Below are 10,000 nucleotides of genomic sequence, written 5' to 3'. Positions count from 1 at the left end.
ATTTTTCAGAGATAATTAAGCTTCAATTGAGAAAGAATGCCATACATTGCTTGCCACACATTGCTATTTTAAAGGTTTTTACACATATTATTCATCAATTATCTTTGAAAAATGAGTGGTTACCCCCAATTCAGTAACAATTGTTAAGATCTATATTTCCTGCATAATCATAAACCGGGGCAAAAATACCTTTGAATTGGTGCTTATTAATACATGTAGTCCGCCCAGTCTAAAGCAATCCAGTCCAGGCAGACCGAACCAATCCAATCCGGCCAGTCCAAATTATTCCGTCCAGTCTGAACCAATCTACCTTGTTATAGGAAATTAACAACGCACTTTATTGATGGGATTTTATAAAATTCGTGTTAATTTAATGTAACTTAATAAATGTCCATGTAAATTAAATGAACGCTATTTTACAATATTGTTATTTTAAATCAACCTCTATATCATTACAAAACCTTATTAGTTCCTCACTAGATCCCTTTGAGCAATCCTAAAAGCCAACTACTGTAAGTGCTTCTTTTTCTCCATGATACATATGCATGTTGAGATTTTGTAAGTGCAGCAAATTCGTCTTGATACTGCAACAAACTGAGCCTTTGAAAGATCTTTTGAATTGATAGGGTCTAGTTAGGCTTCAAAACAAAATTTTCGGCTTTAAAAAAACTTAGAAACATCCGTGGACTGGTCTTGGAAGGTTTTATGCACGAAAGCAAAAACGCAGTTTGGTGTCCAGAAATGTTAAGTGTGAGTTCGCAGAATTATGAAAATCGCAGTAAATAAAGCAAGATGCTTATCGAAAAATTTAATGCATGTAATCCTAACTTTTGAAAAATCTGTCTTAATTTAGTGTAACATAAATTTTCATTGCGTTGTCGACGTGCATTGTTAATTTGGAACCTACATATATAATAAGGTAGCCCAGTCAGTCTGAACCAATCCAATCTGGCCAGTCCAAAACAATCCAGTCCGGGTAGTCCAAACCAATTCAGTGCGACTGATCTGAAATAATCCAGTCTGGCAAATCCAAACTAATGAAGTCCAATGGCAATTTTTGGGCGAGTAGATATGTTGCTATGCATACCTCTGAATCCTCACAATCATCCCTGTTGACAGAGTTAGTGTCCTAGAAGGAAGTAAATTAATTACTGAATGAAATAAATTATAAAACAATTTGATAAAAAAACTTCTATTGACATTATGCATTTCAGCACCTTTTTCTTTCAACATTACTAGAATGCTTCACAAGAGGGAAAATAACTTTTTTACTAATAGCAATATTCACTCTTTATAAACAATTCTTTTGATACGTAAATTTTGCCAACCACAGAACAAAAGCATGCTTTGTTTCAACAGACAATAAACCGCTGGTTCGCACATTAATGATACCTGGTGACGTAATGGTGAGTATAGCTGTTGTAGTATTCTAGACAAGGCACACTCCTACCAAGTGATATAATATTATTGTTTTCATGAAAGCACTGATTTTTGGTACTAATAAAATTATCAAGTACAAAATTTCATAGCAAATTTAACTTACTTCGACTTCACTATTCTCAATAATTATGAGGGACTCCTTCATTGCCTGAAGACCAAAATAAGAATTAATCACACACGTCAATCAACTTATTGACTTGTGTATTCAGGTAAGGTGCATACAATGATACAAGTGCTGCTATTTTTATCAAGTGAGAAAATTTAAAGTAATATTCTAACAACAAGTTTCAGAGGGGGGCAGATTGGTTTATTTCCATCCTCCACATCCACTTATAACCCCTTTGACCTGAGAGTAAGACAATTATGCTTGCTGATTGCTTTTAACTGTGAAAACCAACCATATTTTCGTAAATTGATCTCCCCCTTTACATCAAGTATAGTCCTTGCTGATATGCATCAGATTCGATATTAGTTTTCTTAAAGTTACTACCTTGTCATGACTCGAACTGGTTCTTGTCAAATTGATTCTAGGAGAAGACATGCAAAGCAAATATTAAAGAAAAAACACTTAATGCATAGGCTTAAAATTAATATTATGTTTAGATTTTCAAAAGGTCAAATGCCTGGACAAGCAAACAACATCAACACTCTTGTTTCTTGTTATTATTGGTGAAGACATCCTTATCTATATATAGTTTATTACTATATAGTTTCTAAAACACGATGCTGTAGCACTCTTCTGACAAAAATAGTCTAATGCCAGATTAAAACTGTACGCTTATTAAAACTGAAATTTCAAAATGCGGTTATTACGAATACAACAATGTTTCTATGGATTCTAACCATAAAGCATCATTTGACAGCCCTAGCAAACGAATGAGCACCGAGCTAAAGTAAAAAACTTGTATGCCTTGGAATCTTAGAGACAGTAACATTAGCTTCCAGAGCACCTGGAAGATTTTGAAGCAGGCTATCTCCTACAATTCCTCTTCCAATTGACTAAGTTATGTCTGTGGGAAAAAATATTTTATAATAAATTAAGCCCCATTTATCGCTCTTAGCAAGTGCAACAAGCTTGTATCTTTCTATTGAAAAATTCCAAGTCCTACTCTTTTGCACAATAGAATTCATAGAAACAGCATTGTATTTGTACTAGTGGCATTTTAACTCTTTGACACCTGACCAAAACCAGCCAAACTTTTGCTCTGTCTAATGCCAGACTATTTTACTCGTCAATGGAGAACCCCCAGGAGTCAACGGGTTAATCACTCAATGAAAAACTATGTGCCCATTATTTAAAATTCGGTTATAATAAGCATACTGTTGTTATCTACCATCAGGCTATTTTATCTAAGGAGCCTCAAAACAACAATTTATTTACCCATCTGTAGTGCATTCACCAGTGCCTCTTGGACTCTTCCTTCATTTATGTTAGTTTCTGTGATGAAAAGTGAAAAAAAAAATTTCCAAAAACATAAGCAAAAACGTTTACTGCCTGATACACCGAAATAATATATGATTACGTTTGGTGAATAATAAAGAATGAGTGCTTAGTACATACAGGGTTTATAGGGTACAGGGTTCATTTTTCTTACCATTTAAAATATTGTGAGGGAACCACTACCAGCAATGCTGTTTGCTCACCCACACCATATTTTGCTTGAACTGCAAGACATCAAGACAACAAGATTCACCTCAATATTAAAAAAACTGTGTTGACAGTTCAACTTTCTAGGACTTAAAGACATATTTAACATTGTATAAATGATCCCTTACGGAATCAAATGGTATGGGACATATATGGTCCTCGTTTGGAAATGGTATGGGCAAAGCTATGGCCCATATATGTTTATTATGTGGATTTGATGTGGGCTATTGCAAACCATAGCAAACCCATACCCAGTCACTGTCTTGAAATGCTGTCATTCTATTGTCTCTTCTTATGGGATTGCTACGTATTTGGCAAAAATCCGTACATTAACCATAGAATCTTGTATGGGAATGGTATGGGTGTGCCCCATACCATTCCCATATCATAGAATCTGGATGGGAAATGGTCCCATAGTAGTTCTATGGGATTGCTACGTATTTGGCAAAATTCCATATAATTTCCATAGTAGCTGGGTATACTTGTATTTGATATGGAAATGCTATGGGATCCTTGATTCAAGTCCATATAAATTCCATTGGATCCAGGAATTGCTGCATAAATTATGAGAAATATAAGGAACAATACATATACCCATAGCTAAACCATAGCCAAGTTCTATGCACAGGAGTAGCCCATACGATTCCCAGTTGCTTATAATTGAGTTCTCTGCTGATATAAGCAACTTGGAGAGGGAGATGAGGGGTTTTTACTCCATTTCTACCCTTAGCCCTTCAATTTGGTTGTTTTTACATGTACCTTAATTCTCTTTTGAGAGATGTTTGTTAATATGAGGTCCCTTTCCATTGTTGGATATTGCAGTATTACAAAATAATCAGCAGCACATTTCCCAAATCATTTTGAAAAAGACTGATCAAGTGCTTTTACATTTTAAATTATGGTCTGCATAAGTGTAGGCAGGCTGTTGGCCAAATCGATTAAAAGGTGTTATTAGAAGGAATCCACCAGCAGTTCAAGTAACAAGGGGACAAAATGTTTGTACCATGATCATTTGCATCCTGCTGTAAACGTCTGTTTGACTGTTCTCAATATCTTATCGAAAGAGGTGATTTCTACATGTAACAACACCAAATGTGGAAACAAATTTTGAAGTTCATATGAATCACTTAAAAGATGATGTTGAAAGGAAATTGATGATGAAATTTTACCTATGTTTGAACAATTACTGTGAACTTTGAAACTTATTTTCTCGGAATCGAATGGGAAATTGTTCTTGGTATTATTACAGGCTCATAGTTACATCTTTAGCTTTAAGAAGATATAAAAAGGAATGTCATATACTATAATGTTTTACCTAGTCAAATGGAACCTGTACATAGCATATGTGAAGGCTATGTTATGGGGTTTTCTGTGTTCAAAAATAAAAATAGTTTCAACATAGTTTCTACATAGCTTCGAAACAGAAAATACATAACACATACATATAGTGTATGATAAGGCCAAGACATTGGCCTGAATGCTTACATAGTGATAACATAGGGTGTAAATAGGCTACAAATAGCCCCTACATAGCTGTAATAAAACACGGAAATACATGTAGGACGAACATAACTATTTCATAGCACTTACGTACAGTGTGAATAGAGTCTACCTAACTGAAATTGAGGATCCATAGCAAAATTGCATTCACATAGCACTCACATAGAAATATTATAGGATGCAAATAGGCTTTGATTAGCCCCTAAACAGTATTGAAATAGGAATTGCACATCTCATGCCTAATGCTTGAATTTGAGAAATAGGACTAGTACACACATGGAACACAAGAAACAAGGTTATAATATCCTGCTCCTGTAAAATAATATTCCAGCAAATCACAAATGTACTGGAAACTACAAAAAATCCATTGTAGTCAAGCTATTAACAATTATCACCATAGCTCACAGACAAAAAAAATAGGCTACAGATTTCAAAGCAGTTACATTTTTTTATTTCATGAACCTAAACATTTCGTTCATGCCAAAATCTTTGGATCGATTGGGTTCTTGTTTTAAATTTAAAAACAAAAAAAGCTTTAAAACATTTCAGTTAAACCACAGGTCTGCAAAGAGAGATCCCCAAATACATCAAACCATAACTGGCTGCTAAGGAGCTTTCACTGCTGTCCCATCAAAAAACTTTTTCCGGAGTGTCTCTTTATACTCTTTCATGGCAACTAAAAAAAATACGGTACATATACTTTAATGATGCATGTAGTTATTCCTCTAAATCACTGATCATTTTTGTTACAATTAAAGTGTGTGAACAGTAGACTCATAAATTTGGGTCTCTACTTACAAACGTCAATAAAACCACCAAGGTTGGATGATGTTTTGAATCATACAACTGCAGTTTAATAGCTTAATATCTTCTAATTGTCATTTGGCTTCGGCAATGAACCTCGCCATTGGCAGTGGAAAGGGCATTCCTTTATACGGGTTAACCTCAAGGAATGATCACTGAACACCACAGCCACGGTTTACTTATTCATTTTTAATTAAGACGACGAAGCAATTTTAGGTTCAGATGTTTGAAAGTAAGTGTCTTACATATCCTTGCCAAGAACGATTATCCATAACAATTTTTCTCAAAGAGTGAACCAAGAAAAACAAAACTCTCTATCGCAGTTTTTTGTGTATTTAAGGCCTGCCTTAAATACACAAACATTCTGAATTTAAGATTATGCACAGCGACTTGTTTATTTCTTCATCCAAACCAGTGTTCTGTCAGCTTCCTTCCTTTTCTTTTATTTTTAAAAAAAAAGTGATTTAAAATGATAAAATGGTATGGAGCTACATCGTAATAATTTTGATAAGTGTGCTTCCTTGAGCGGGAAAGAGAATGCCCCTTTGTGAAGGATTCTTCATGTAACATCAACATCAGCGTCTGTGTGTCAATAAAACATGTGAAAAGAGTCAACATCAGATGCAAACAAGTTATAAACAATCACCTCACAGGATGAGCCATTGAAGCACTAATATCCTTTATCAAAACCTCGTTGTAGTTTGGCTTTAAACTGGCAAATGACCGTTTTTCTACTAGAGACGCGTAATCCTTCCGTAGGAGTTATGTCTCTCATATGCATGTTATCTGTCTGCTGCTTGTTAACGGTTAACTTTAAAAAAAAAGCTGACCTCTATGAGCTTTAAACTTGGGCCCGCGATATGGTCAGCGGCAACCTTGTTTTGACCGGCGCAAATGAATCATAATAATAATAATTATATGAAAGTCTAATATTTAAGTTGTCGCCCCTAAAAAAATCACATTGGTATACATTGAAGGGTGGCTGTACGCACAAGCGCAGATGGTTTACCATATGTTCTTACCGATGGTGCTCCGCTAGAAAGATGGGCACAAGACGCATAATGCGTCTCCTGTCCGTCTTTATACTAGACGAGTTTCTCTTATAATAACGGCCAATCTGGAAGTTATTGTCATTGTCCCTTCTGTCCATGATAGTCATGTTATTTCACAACAAAGAGGTTACAATCTGTACAGGATATACCTACCTATAATTTGGTTCTACCACTTCGATTCTTACTGTCACTGACTCCGGAGGGGTAGCAGATCTGGTTGTTACCTGAGTATACTCGCCTTCTTTGAGAAGGATGCTGTCTGACAATCTGTCTCTGTACACCTCCTTACAACCATCTCTTGTTTTCAAAACAAACCTATATCGAAAAATTCGCAAAAACAGAAGCACATTTCATATACTGTTGTAAACTTCTCAATGTCATAATGATTTCATTTCTGTGTATTTAATTAAAAGGGAAGAGCGCAACACTTGTATGTCGCGCTCTTCAATTCTTAGGGACACATCCAAGCTAAGTCTCAGTTCAATACTGAAAATACAAATATTGTCTATTGGCACCAAAATACTGCTGAGTTGTTGATGGAAAACGATCATTTGGTTGGGTCTCCTCGCAAGTGTTAGTCTTTCAATAGATATTTTAAACTTCGGATGTATCACCTAACGTAGAGAATTGCGCAGTGATTCAAGGTTTCTTTTTTCATGACATAGGTATGCTCTATGTCAATACTTGCCGTAAGATTACCGCGATTTTCTCCAGGCCTTGACTGTAGACCAAAGGTATAGTGCGATCCTGGAACATCATCTTCCACCTTCTACCAAACCTTTCAAATACAGGGGATGCCAAGGGAAACGTTTCCACAACGACAGACACCTCTCCTAGTCTCCAATGCATGACTGCTGTTTTTTCGCCAACGCGGAAGGGAACCACATCCAACATTCCCTACAACCGATCCCATGTAACTTTTGTTAATTTGTTTGTTGGGAGCTTGACATCAAATAATGTGGTTAAAAGGCAAAGAGAACATGGTATAAAATTCATTTGATTGATTGAAACCTGAAAAACGGGATCGAAAGTCGTTACACGTGGTCGTTAATTACTCTGGAACACTCAGTGACATAACAAACATAGTAAAGAATATATAATATCTTGGGTATTCGCAACTTACTTTGTTTGCTCTCCACAACAAATTTACTCTTTCTCTACGGAGGAGGCGAAAATGGAGGGCTATCTTTTCCTGGTTATGCTCTTCCCTCTCGTGTCTCCGTATAATTTGACCACAAGCAACTATCGGACACATCACAGCAACATTAGGGCAAACCAAGCTGTGAGACGGCAACCAATCGCTTTGAGAGAAGTGAAGTATTAATTACGTTCGATCGCAGGAGAACGAGTTCTAATTTTGTTCCGATTGGGTGACAAATTTCTTTCCATGGAAAACCAAAATAGCCTCCCCAAAAATTCATTTTGTTGTTTGCAGGGGCTCCCTTGCGTGGATTCTCACACGCGTATTTATGACAGTCTCTTTTATTGCCACGTTCTTTGTTTTCTAGCTGGAACCCTACGGAAACAAACAAGCTAAGCGACTCAGTGTCGAACGCACTTTATGAATCCGAGATTAATCTAGTAAATTGGTATATTTTATCGTCAAATAACATTGATTCATTAGAAATGGGATATATGTCAATTGTGCTAAATGCCAAGTGATTGGTCTTAGTTTTCAAAACATTAAATTATGAAAAGACCAAAGCTTTAATTACGTTTATGCTAGACTAAAAAACGTCATTCTTGGCAGTTTGTTACATTAAAAAAAGGGTGACCACATTGATGTAAAAATCGACCTTGTATTTCTTCTATTTTCTCCTTCTACTGATACACCACAGTGTCCACCATTATCAACGTCACCAAGCTATGCAACGCCTTTTTCATATTCAGCACTGATTTATTATATCCTCACTTCAACATCAATGACCTTATGCTAAACCTTGGAAAGACAGCTATTACTCTATCTGGGGCCCGGACAGATTGAAATTGTGTTCCTTAAGGATGTTCGCGCGCATTGCTACTGCGCCTTTTTTTGCGCATGTCAAGGACACGTCGTGCATCGCAGACCACCAAAACAAAACAGGCATGGCATCGAGCTAGAGTCTGATCCTCGCTCAGGCAAGGGGATAGCTGTGGACCCAGGTCATCTCGGAAATGTCAGGCAAGGACATGCCAGTGAGAATATACAATCGCTTTGAGAACTTCGCAGCGATTTTACTCTCTTGAATGTTCAGTGACCCCCATTTTTTTTTCAGTAAATCACTTCCTTTCCTGACTTTGTCAATTTTAACAAAAAACGAAAAACTCTGTATGTAAGAAGTTACAAATATTTCGCCTTTTATGCTCTCGTGCGACCGAAGAAAAAGGCATCAGCTGCAAAAGTTAATTTAGTTATGTTGAATTGAGTACGTTTACCTGATCTAAATTTCACTCATCTAGGTTTTTTTTGTTGCGTCATTTCTCTCACCACGTGGTGAGCTGTGAACTATTAACACAGGCTCGGAAAATATAATATTCTTCGTTTTTTGTTCTTTGCCGGCAATCCTTACAGATGTATACGCCTTAAATAAGGTATATCAAGATAAAAAAAAATTAGCGCCTCACTAGTTCTCCGCAATTTAACGAACAAGGCACTTTCTTCAGAGGACATGCGTTCTCCCTGTGTTCCTCTATTTCTCCACGGTAAACCAATTGCCCACAATCATACTCCGTTTTTCTATGCGGGCAGACTTCATCGTGAAGAACATCACCGCATTTGACCCTTTGCTTGCATGCATTGCATATGATTTTCAGGTCATTGCACTGCCGAACGTGCTGTTTGGCGGTGTCGAGAGGGAATGATGCGTTGCACCAGCAACAACTACCCTCCCAAGGTAGACAGCATGCTGTTGGCCTTTCGATTAGGGTAAATGGCATTGACTGTTTGCCTACACAACTGGCAAGATGATGCCCTTGTCGACTCCTTCATCTCCTCAACACAAAAACCGCAGAAACTGCGGCCATACAGTATAACAATATGCACATCCAGTAATGGATTCTTTCTGTAATTGAATGAGAGTTTGCTAATTAAGAAATGCATACAAGGTTTTGCAAGAAATTATATATCGTTGTTTATCATAATGATACTAACCAAATATCGCGTCTAAATTCCAGTTCGGGAAACTCTACGTGTTCAAAAACATTACCGTAATTTCCGGACGATTACCCGCAGCAGTCTATTTTTGTCACAAGGGGAAAAAACGTTCAACAGATTACCCGCACCCCAAAATCGAAAAAATCTTGCTACTGTATTTCCGGGACAAGAACTCACAAACTTGGAGCGATGAATATTCCATGTTGTTGTTTACAAAGCAGAATATCGATAGCATTTTCTGCTAAGAATTGGCTTTTAATAATGCAGCCTTAAACACTCTTTTTAGTCATTTCTGGTTTGTCTTGTTAAAACGACCTAAATATCCAATGTATTTACGCTAAGACTTGATAGAATACGAGTTGAAGGCCAACATCTTTACAATTGATCATTGAGCGCCATTTTGATAGGTTGAGAGAAAGTGGG

Source organism: Montipora capricornis, chromosome 12 (genome assembly GCF_036669925.1).
Source record: "Montipora capricornis isolate CH-2021 chromosome 12, ASM3666992v2, whole genome shotgun sequence".
NCBI classification, from domain to species: domain Eukaryota; kingdom Metazoa; phylum Cnidaria; class Anthozoa; order Scleractinia; family Acroporidae; genus Montipora; species Montipora capricornis.
Note: the sequence above shows the minus strand (reverse complement) of the source record.